We start from the raw sequence: 11,366 nt of genomic DNA on the forward strand, positions 1-11,366 counted from the left end.
GGAAAAGCTTTTTGTTTATCACAAATTAAAGAATAATTCTACCTTTTTTATTAGATTTTTCCCGGCAAAATGTTTTGCTTCAAATTGATCAAGCCTAATTAAAATGATTTTGTGTCTTGTTATCTCACACATTGCGTGGATAAAGGACAGTCTAGGAAAGAAAAGGATAGATTTAAAAAAGAAGTGTGTGAGTGTGTTTGTGACTTCATGCTCTATCTGCCTGAATGCTACTTCACTCCACTGCCACTGATCAGGCCTGTCAGGGAGCAGCAGCATGGGTCTCTGACCTGTCACATTGTGGTGTGGCATTGTTTGATGATAAGAGGGTGCTGAAGACACTCCACAGCCTTTGGGGTGATCAAGTGCTGTAGAGGTGCAGCCTTACTGCCCTAAATTTGTCTCGGGCTGTGGCTGAGTCTGTCAGATGCGGATGTTTTTTCCCTAACCCTCATTTAAAAAAATGTTACGCTTTGTTTTCAGCTACCCTTTTTCCAATTGATTGGTCCGACCCTTTGTCCTTTTCTTAAGTTCCAAATAAATGGTTTCATGCTTTCATCCATTGCATTCGATCTCAGAAAGACTGAGGCATAAACTTGTGCATGCTGGATTGTCCTCTTGTTTTTATGAAGCTCTCAGATCCAAATGTCTTTTTTAATGCTTTTGAGATATGTTTTCGGGTGGTCCGGGTGAATGCTCATCTTTCTGTTTTTGAAAACGCAAAATGTAAGGAATGCCTGCAGGAAATGTATTTCAAATTTGACAAAACATTCCTTTAGGACTCATTGATTAACTGATTTATATTTTGTTGGTCAAAGGTCAAGGAAATTGGGACCTCACATCAGTCTCATTCTTGCGATCGCGATATCTCAGGAACGATTGGAGGGTATTTTATTACATATAGCACAAACATGAACTGGGACTTAATGTCACAAAACAACAAAAAAAACATTTTTTAGTAAGTAATAAAATACATTTGTAAACTGCAATTGACTGGTTTACAGAGACATACGGCACCAAAGCATTTTTTCCAGTTATTTTTACTAGTTTCCTTGCTCTTAGATAAAATTGCTTTGCACTTGACTTTCAGTTCTTCTTCATAAACCTCTGACTTGATTTGCACTGCTTCATAATGAATCATGAAACGCTATGCCTGAATACATTCATTGAAAGAGTGACTGACTGCAGGAGCAAAGTTGTTTTGATATTTACAATCCTCCCTCGCTCTTTAAGACACCACTTTGTGAGTCTGCCAGTTTGTATATGCTGGGTTCAGGGACTTCAAAGCCCTTTGGATAAATAGGAGAACTGCATCATGCTTTGGAATGTGTGAAAATAAATAAAAGACCCTAAGAACATCCAACTTAGGGCTGTTAAAAGCACATAAAGGCAGGTATGTGTCTTTAGATGTTAGCGCTAGCCTTGAGCTAAGACCAATGATGTTCTTTCTGTAGTCTCAGATGTGCTGGCTGCTTTTTTTTACTTCATTTGAGCAGTGCTTAAGCTTTGATGTTTACCACTCGAATATGGCAATCTAAAGTTTTTAAAGAGACAGAAATACTATTTTAGCTTTTAGATCACGCTGCTACTGTACTTTGGTTTCAACCTTTATTTCCCTGTTTTTGAAGATTACTTATCTAATTACATGGGGCAACACAGAATACAGGACTCTAAATGAATGTTAATGTTACAGCATGTCTTCTGGATGTGTAATATCAACTGTAATTGATTATAAGCTGGGTGTTCACAGCTTGTTCAGATGCCACAAGTTTCATATTTGTAGATTTGAGTATTTAGCTCTGCCAATGGAAAGCTACTGCTAACCAGTCTTATACATTCCACGTTACGTTTGTGTCCATGCCTCTAACTGGCCTTCAGTAACAATGACATGTAAATCTAAACAGTAAGCCAAGGTATTACAAAAATACATAGAGTGAGTTTGTGTTCACCATTAATGTATATTTTCAAATAAATAGTAATGTTGTAAAGTCACCAGTCATGGTTCCATTTCCTTCTATAATTCCTCCCTGTGTGTAACGACGAGACGCCGTTACTGCTATTTATTAAATGGCATTAATTATATAAGTGTTCACCCCTAATCTTGAGTGTTGTTTTCGGTGGTCTCTGTGTTCCCTCCTGCTGATTATCCGATTGTGTTCACCTGGTGCCCTGTGTTTGCTCCTCCCCTCACCTGTGTCTAATTGCTCCCCCATCACCTGTATCTTGTTAGTCTGTGTGTGTATTTAGGTGCTGTGTCTTGAGAGTGGTAGTGTGTGTGAGTCCTGGTGGCTGCAGGCTGGGCTCACGTGAAACAGCAGCAGCAGGATTGAGGCTGTATGTAATGTTTTAATAAACGCCCACACCGTGTTATATTTTTGGACGTTCTGCCTCTGCCTCCTTGCTTGGTCGGGCCACTCAACGGTCAGCTTCACACTGTGGATTCAATATTTTTGGTGACAACGCAAGTCATAGCAATGTGTTTTTATAGAGACAAGAGACAAGACTGGTACACAGCTTTTAAGCCTCACATATTGTCTCTTATAATTTTCCCATGTTCCCCTTTAAACTGTGGGTTTTCTCCGGAAGTGTTTCCTTGTACGGTGTGAGGGTCTAAGGACAGAGGGTGTCGTATTGTCATATTGATATTCAGTACAAACTGTGAAGTCCACTGAGACAAATGTAACATTTGTGATAATTGGCTATATAAATAAACTTTGATTGATTGATTATAATCAGTCATCATGGCATGCTGTCCAGTCAGCACTACATTTTCTAGGAAATTATGACTAGTAGGATCAGTTATACACTTGATTATTTGAACTACTTCAAACACATTCAACACATCTGAGCATTTCTTTCTTAAAATGACTGTTTATATTTGACAACTGATTTATTTCAAGTCAGTATAAGGCTTAAAGGCAGTGCCTCTCGTCAACAATACACATGGATGATCTTTAAAAACTGCCTTGCTGCTGTCCACATCCCCTTTGCTTCCTCACTACACTGAATAGAACATTATCTTCCCTTCCCCCACGTCCTTTCTATCTTCGCTGCCCTGTCTCCTGCTGATACCTTGTATAACAGCTAAACACTGTTGCCTGCACCCCTACTGATTTTCATCAAAATTGCATGCATCACCCATTCTCTCTTCTGCTTTATATCCACCTTTAAGGCAATATGTGCTTAGAAAGATGGTAGGCTGCTGGCCATAACAATGATATGTGCGCCAGACATATTCTCTGCCACAGAAGAAATGTGAAAACTCAAATGTATAAGAGTTAAGTACACATAAAAGTAAATGAATCGCAGATATATAATAACATGCACATTCATTATTGAACATAATATGAATATTAAAAGATATATACATAGACACATATATACATAGACACATATATTTATATATATATATAGATATATATATATACATCTATATTTAATTAGAGCTTTAATACATTATAAATCATATCCTTCTTAATAATTTGTGAGCTGCAATATCCCAGCTGTTAACGTTTTTCGTCATCAGATGTCAGATTCTACATGCCAAGCCTCAAAGAAGGCCGAACATGCTCAATGACATTATAGTCCCAGACTGAAGGCTTCTAATTCCAAAGTTAAATGTACCTATGAATGTAAAATGTGTTTATATTTTGGAGAATATTTATAACTATTGGGCTAAGTAAAAAAGCAGTAACATTGAAATGTAATTTTAGTAGTACTGCATCTCCTTACTACTGTACATAAACACCTTATGCTGTTGATGGCTTTACTTGATCTCTTCCTGTAACTAGAAAGTGATATTCTTGCTGTCTTTCTCTTTCCGACAATGCAGTCGTGAAACATATGGTCAAGTTTATCTCTTATAGCGATGCACATAGCTTATTTAGATAGACTACAGATGGGACTATTACTGCAGTGTCTTTCTGAATTACCTCAACGTATTCAGTAGGACATTGCTGAATCAGCGGGGTCCATACTGTATACACCCGCTCTTTAGAGAAGGGAGAGTTACCTTCTTAAAAAGTCCCTGTAGTCTGACATTAACTTCTGATAGACAATGAGAGGATCATTTATTTCGAAAGGTATGAAAGGTTATAAATGTATAATTTAAAAGGTATTATCTTTGAATATATATTTCAAAGTCATACAGACAGAATATGAGAGAGTAAAGACATATTTAATCAGAAAGAAAAGAGAGAAAGACAGACATAAGAAAAGGTTACAGAAACTGGTTAGTACAGCTCCTGCCTGCATATGTGTGTCTCCATATTTGGAAATGTCTCCTAGCATCTCTGATTGAATAAGCATGATATCAGATTTGGTGAAAACATGTGGTGTGCTGTCATCCAACGTGGAGCTGTCAGTGTTTACCAAGACATGCAGAGTGTGAATTGTGGAGACGGTCTCATCTAGAGAATGCCCTCCTGTCTCCGTGGACTACCATCGGCTCTGTTTGGCTCGTTTCCTAATATTATCGAATATTTCTTTTTTTTATGACACTGACTCATGGATCTCTAAGGACACAAACAACATGATGAGCAAATGTGTCGCCTCCTCTCCAGCCAGTATACATTATGGTGTTGTATATTCAGCTGTGTTTATTTTTGCACCTCTGTCTCAGGAAGCATTGCCAGAACGCTATGGTTCAATGTTGGCCTCTTTTAAAGGAAGTTGGAATAGATCATTTGTTTAGTACTAATTGTTGCCTGTCGATACCATACTTGGGATAATGTTTTCCTTATTTGTGATTGTGCGAGAATGCCTCTGGCAACAACATAAATATATTCAGTTGCACTGTATGCAATGACCGTCAGACTCTGATGGACCTTGAGCATCGGAATAAATACTGAACATGGAACAAGAGCAGCATGTCACCTGCAGGAAACAGCTTCTCCGCTCAAATGTTTTATTATTTCCAATTGGCTCTGCTACTACTGGATCCCCATCGTGTTTCTGAATCGTCAGTTAAATTTCCATGAACACTTTTCTAGACTGGAGACAAGGCCAACTGTAAAATGTTGAATATAGGCTGGGGCTTTGTAACCTGGAAAAACACTCTCTGTCTATCTCAGGAAAAAAATATGTCAAGGACGGGTCACAAAAGACCACCTGAGCAGCTTTCTGCACCAGGCTGTCCCTTTGTGTCAGAGCACCGTTCACAGAGAGAGAAGAAATACATTTCCTCTGATGGAAGCGATAGAGGGAGAACATTATTCGTTTTTTTTTTGCACTGGGCAGTTCTGACAGAAGGCCCCTTAACAAGAGCTCTGCCCCTGTTTAACCCTGTGTCAAATTTAGCAGCCCAGCAGAAGGAAAGGTTGCGTTTGACCTGGGGCCAGACACCTGGGCAGGGGAGGATTCAGGAGTAAGCTACTGGGACCAGCTGCTGGTGAAACTGGTTGTGGAATTCTTTTAAATTATATAATAAAGACCCAGGTTATTGATGACTTCTGTTGTATTAAACCTCACAAATACAAACCCTTTAGAAATAAAGAAAATTCTACCTCAGATCACTGACATTTTTTCAAAAATCCAATTCAAATAATAGGCCACGCTCAAAACCATAGACTACTATTCTCATTTTGCGATAAAGCACAAAACCATGGCTAGGTCATTGCACTTGACAGTGCGGTTAAGACCACGCACAGTCATCTTTTGAGATCTGCAGATTTGATTAAATACAATTTGAGTTGGCAATAAGACAACAGACCCCTCAGCAGTTTTTCTTCACCCAGTACTTTGTCTTTGGGGTTAATTTAAATTTTAGAGGAATAGGACAGCGTTATAAAAGGATACAAAGGGTGATTTGTGAAGAGTAGAAATGTCTTGACACAGTTCCACTAAATGTGCAGTACCATTCACTGATCTGGGCCAAGGTGTCCTAACAGTTAGTCTTCCTTTTTTTCCAACCTGGAGTTAGTGAAAGGAATTGGACTGGCAGTCAACGGGCAACTGCATGAATGATACATGTTAAAGAGATCTCCTTCCTGGACTTTAATTCGGCCGCCATTAATGGATTCTTACATTTATGAAGGACGACACTTGTTCATTGGCAGGGTTGGCAAAGGTTAAAAAAAGGGATGTGTGCCAATGAGAGGGGGGAGAAAAACAGTGCTCAGATCTGCTCCTTATCTAAGGAAAAACTACGATACATTGTTGTTAGTGACACCCGAGAAAAGAGGATGAGGAGTTCATATCTTACTTCTCCGGGGGGTGGTTGGTATTTAGCCAAACCTGTCTGTTGCAGATAGTGATCAAGGATAAGACAGAAAATGCATCCGACCACACATATTTGATTTCTCCTTAGTGAGAGAGATCTGCCGGAGTGAAGCCTATTGAGAGTGGTGGAGGTGAACGCCTGCATATAATATAACTTGTGTTTTTCAGTCAAGCACATGGAATGTATAATATATTATATATAATTATCATTAAGATAACTAACACAGAAGGAACGTAAAAATGTGTTAGATAAACCTCAATGAAAGCATGTAATTTGCATATAACAACCCTCAAAAATGGTACATAGGAAATGTTGCATATGTTAACATATGTTTTTGTGCCCCTGTCCTTTGTTTTTATGTGATGAAACAGTCATTTCTATAAACGCTATACTCTGCATTGCAACTCTCAATCTCAATCCTTTGGTTTCTATGTTATTTTAATTTAAAACAAGGGCTCAGACTGCCTTTGGTTGTGGATATGTCAGGTGGCACATATGCTGCTTAAATGTAATCTGCAGGATGCGGTGTATGGATTTAAAGGCTGGCTAAATAGCATTTTACACATGTAGATGCATGCTCAAAAGCACCTAAAGCTTTGGTGTAGCTGAGCTTACACATATATGAATACATAAAAAGCTTAAGCAAAAACAGATTCTGTTTTGAGGTAATGTTATGTTAAGCATCTACACCATTTGTCACTGTAATGAGAAATAAAAATTCTGATGAGAAATTCAGTCTTGTAAACCCAGTTAATCAATCACAGAGAGCCTCCTGCATGCAGGTGGCTGAGCTATTGTATGCATTAACTTGATTAGTTGCCATTAATTGAAGAGGTGTGATGATGAACTGACATGAACTACTTAAAAAAGTTGTGACCAACAACAATCCAGCTGTCATTCCTCTTAACACTTTCCACTTTCACCTTGTATCTACATATGAAAACCACTTGGATCAATACGGAGGCACAGAAGGTTGTTAGAATGGAAAATCAATGGCCGCAAACATTCATTATGGGAGAAACAGCACAAAGGGGTTGCGTTTATACGTCAGGTCGATGAGTTGTGGAGTCGAAGAGTCCACCTCTGACATGCAAGAATGAGTTATTGGAGTTTCACCTTTATACACTGCAGTAAGCTTTTGATGTGGCTTTCACTGTTGCTGAAATCATTTGCCAAGTCAAAGGCAGTAGGAGATGCAAACAAACACCACCTATCTATTTTACTCCCAGGTATGAAATATTAATCCGAGTTTTAACGATAGCTGTGTGCACCTCAGCAGGAATCTGACAGCTCTTAAAATACAGGGCAGAGGGTGAAACACAGACAAATGGGGGGCTAGAGGAATATAGGGAGTTTGGATTACAGCTGAAGGAGTTCACTTTAGCCGGGAGAAATTGAATTCAGCTCCCTGCTGAAGATTTTTGATTAAAATTGTACCAGAAATGTGGCATCACCATGCGTTTCATTATTTGTTAGAGTGTGAATGATGGTTCATCCAAAAATCCAACTTTTTTTATTGCATGGTTTCCTGTAATAGCACGTTTTCTTTTACTGGAAATATATAATTGGTGAGAGTGAGAAAATAAATTGATGCCTAATCCACGTCCTTACTCTACCTGTCTATCTTCCTTGGCTCTTTCTTCCACTCGACTTTTTTCTTTTCCCTGGATAGCAATCAATAGTTATTATCTGCCGAGTGTCGCGATAGACACTGCACAGAGCCCCCATTCTGAGTTGATGGTGCTTTTTCATTATAGCTGACACTAGTCTAAACAAAGCAGGCCTATTTCCCTGCCACCAGACAAACACAGTCTCTATAATGGCACCAGATAAAAGAGAAGCAGGAGGGAAAATTGAGTTTCACATAATGGAGAATCACTAACTCCGGACCACTTCTTTTGCCTCTCCATTTTTTACCTTTTCCACAATCTATCTATAAAGAATTGGACAAATACGCAACCAGACTGGAAGTACATTTCTTACCTCTTGCCATTGATCTTTTCATTCTTCCATTCATTCATCTCTATTATCAAGTCCAATAATAATTGTGTCCATCCATCAAACATCCATCCAGCCATTTATCTGTCTGTCTGTCTGTACATCCAACTGAATGTCGGTCTGTTGTTAGGTAGGGGGTGAGGTTGTTTTGTTTTGACGGGGTTGTTGTTGTTTCATAAAATAAATAAATGATATCTGCGCAGCAGAGTGGAAAGCATAACGAATGGCAGTTGGAGAAAAGGCAATTTAGGGAGAAGTGCACTGGCTGGCGAAGGAACAGAATGGGTTTTTACTGTGAAGTATAACCAATGCATTACAAAACACATCAGAGGTTTATTGAAAAAGCCAAGTACCCCTCACTCCCCCCTATGAAAATGGCCAACATTATCATGGCCTACATGGTTAGGTACTGAAAGTCACTTTCAGAAAGTCAGGGGAGAGGTTTTTATTGCGGTTGCTCACAGAAATAGAAGAGTCCAGGTGATTGACTGAGCAAGAGGTGGTCGTAACTCGATTCGCTTACATAAATAGGTGCGGATAAGTTTCATGGCACATGCCATGAGGTCATCGTGGACTGATGCATTGTGATTTTTATTCTCAGTACACAAAACCTGCTGTTCACAAGAGTCCCAATACTCAGAACAAAGAATAGACCTTTAGAAAACATTTTGATTTCATTGGGGAGGTGTCTAGCCAGTGTGCGTCATCACATTGCTCTGTTTTAAAATGATTTATAACTAAATCACCACTAATAGCTTATTCATTTTGTGGTTAGCTGCACACAAAATTATTTGATGTGGTAAAATATTTCATCAGTAAATGATCAAACCAGCTCATACAAATGTCATCTATTTTCTCATCAAAAGTTAAGTCATAATGTATTTCTCATCAGTAAAAGGAAATGCCCTTTTTGCCTCCAAGCATATAAATAAGTGGACTGATGTTTGACTGGCAGCTGAGCAAGCAAAGGGACTAACTGTAGATGAACTGTGGCCTAGAAGCCAAGGACATGCAGCGTTTTATTAGTAGTGACATTGAAGGACCACATGCATTTGGCATATAGACTGACTTATGTTCAGATTTGTACAGTAGATACAGTATTTGAAGCTGTTTAATGTCCTACAGCTAAGTAGCTAATTAGATATTTGCCACAGCCTGCAAACTGACATTTGTAATGCTCTTTTCCCTGGATGGATGTTTGTTTGGTAGCTCATTCAGCAATCCAGGGTGCAACCTAAGACATATGAGCCTATAAATAAGAGGGAAGCATTAGCAAGGAAACTAATGTGGGTTGCACTTCAAAGCTCTTTTTGTGCCATGTTTCTTCCTGGCAGTTAGTCAGTGTTACTGCCAGCCAATGATAGAACGATGAAGGTTACTTCTTTATTCAAATACATATAAAATTGAATTAGGACTATCTTTCGAGGGACATCACAGCAACTGTAACACATTTTATATTCAGCCACTTCTTCAAGAAATGTGAAATGAACAGGCAGGTGGGATGTGGTTATTTTTTAAACAAATTGCACTAACAAATAGCTACACCATGAGCTGAAACTTGCAGATCGTCAGGACACCCATAAACCTTCCGACAATTGGCATTTCAATTGATCGACAATTCAAAGCCCTAATAGAATTAAGAATCAAGACTTTATAAGTAATTTGTCCTTTTTCGAAAGCATTACGTCTATCCTACATTCATCATATGATTTTACTGCAAGCATTTCATGATCAGCTGTCACCATATATCACTATACCAAAACAACATCACTGTCCTCCAAATGTTATCAGCTTTCCTTAATATAAACTTTCCGAGGCACTTCATTACATTTACCAAAATAGCAAGCTTTGACACACATCAAACCAGACTAAATGCCCTTGATGCAACATATTTGCGTCACTTTATTTTATCACCAGTGTTTCAGAGGACAGCTTTTTACTACTGTCATGGTCAAGTTTTATATTTGTAATAAAAAAACTCACATCATTTCTGACTCAATTTATATTCTTACTATATCACATTTTATCCTGATAAGATTTAGGATTTAGGAGTATTTGTTTAACTACCTGATATTGAGATACCAGATGTTTTTTTTTTCAAATACATTATAACAACCATTATTATAGACATATAACATAAATCAAGAGTAACACTCCAATTAGTCAAATAACACTATGTCATTGGGGACTTTCCCTGTGATCTACGGCCTCACAGCATCGAAAACCAATATAATTGTAAATGCTTGCTGTCAAACCTTTATACAGTCTATGGTTGCAGTTGAATAGTCCATTTAGCTTAGGAACCTTCCTAACGGAGTGAAATGACCCGGAAGTACCTCAGTGGCAGCCATGATAAGTGCCTTCGAATTCTCTAGATCAGGGATGGGCAACTTGGATGGTGGTGGGGGCCACATCATTTATGTACTGGCCACCAGGGGGCCACAGATTCACTTGGAACACACACACACGCAAATTCCATGTATTGTATGTATAGTCGGGGGCCTAGGGGATTTTTTGGTTCAGATTCTCGCAAATTCGCCAAATTTGGTACAGATGTTGTCCACACCGTACTTAATCATTTTAAGATGGGTGCCAAGATTGGCGCCCCATGGTACTGCCATATTGCGCAATCCAATATGGCTGCCACCCGAAAAAAACGGAAAGTCATAGAATCATAAATAATACCACTTTTTAGGGGGTTTCTGGGTCGTAGAATCTGATTCTGGTGTTATTTTAATGATTTGAGGTCAAGATTACCCCTCAAGGTCAAGTTTACTCATCAAAGTTAGTACATAAAGGTAATATTGGGGTAAAATCCGGTATTTCTGGTGCGCCATGCCAGATGCTACCCCCAAAAAGTTATTTTTTTCCATTATAAGTTGTAGTTGTATATATATCAATGTTTCACAACTCAAAACAGTAGATTGTTTATTATAAACAACAAACTAATACAAGTCCAACTTCAACAACAGTAAACAACAGTAGGGGACAATGTAATCAAAATAGTTACTCCGTAAAACTTGCTAAAATCAAAAAGTTAGATCACAATGTTGTCTTTCACATTCTTTGTGTCTCCATCCCTTGCAAGGTGTGGAGTTACTGGCTGTCATCTTCATTATTAAGGCACCCACCTTCGCATTTGCAGAGGATT

Source organism: Notothenia coriiceps, unplaced genomic scaffold (assembly GCF_000735185.1).
Source record: "Notothenia coriiceps isolate Sejong01 unplaced genomic scaffold, NC01 NC01_scaffold00037246, whole genome shotgun sequence".
Taxonomy (NCBI): Eukaryota; Metazoa; Chordata; class Actinopteri; order Perciformes; family Nototheniidae; genus Notothenia; species Notothenia coriiceps.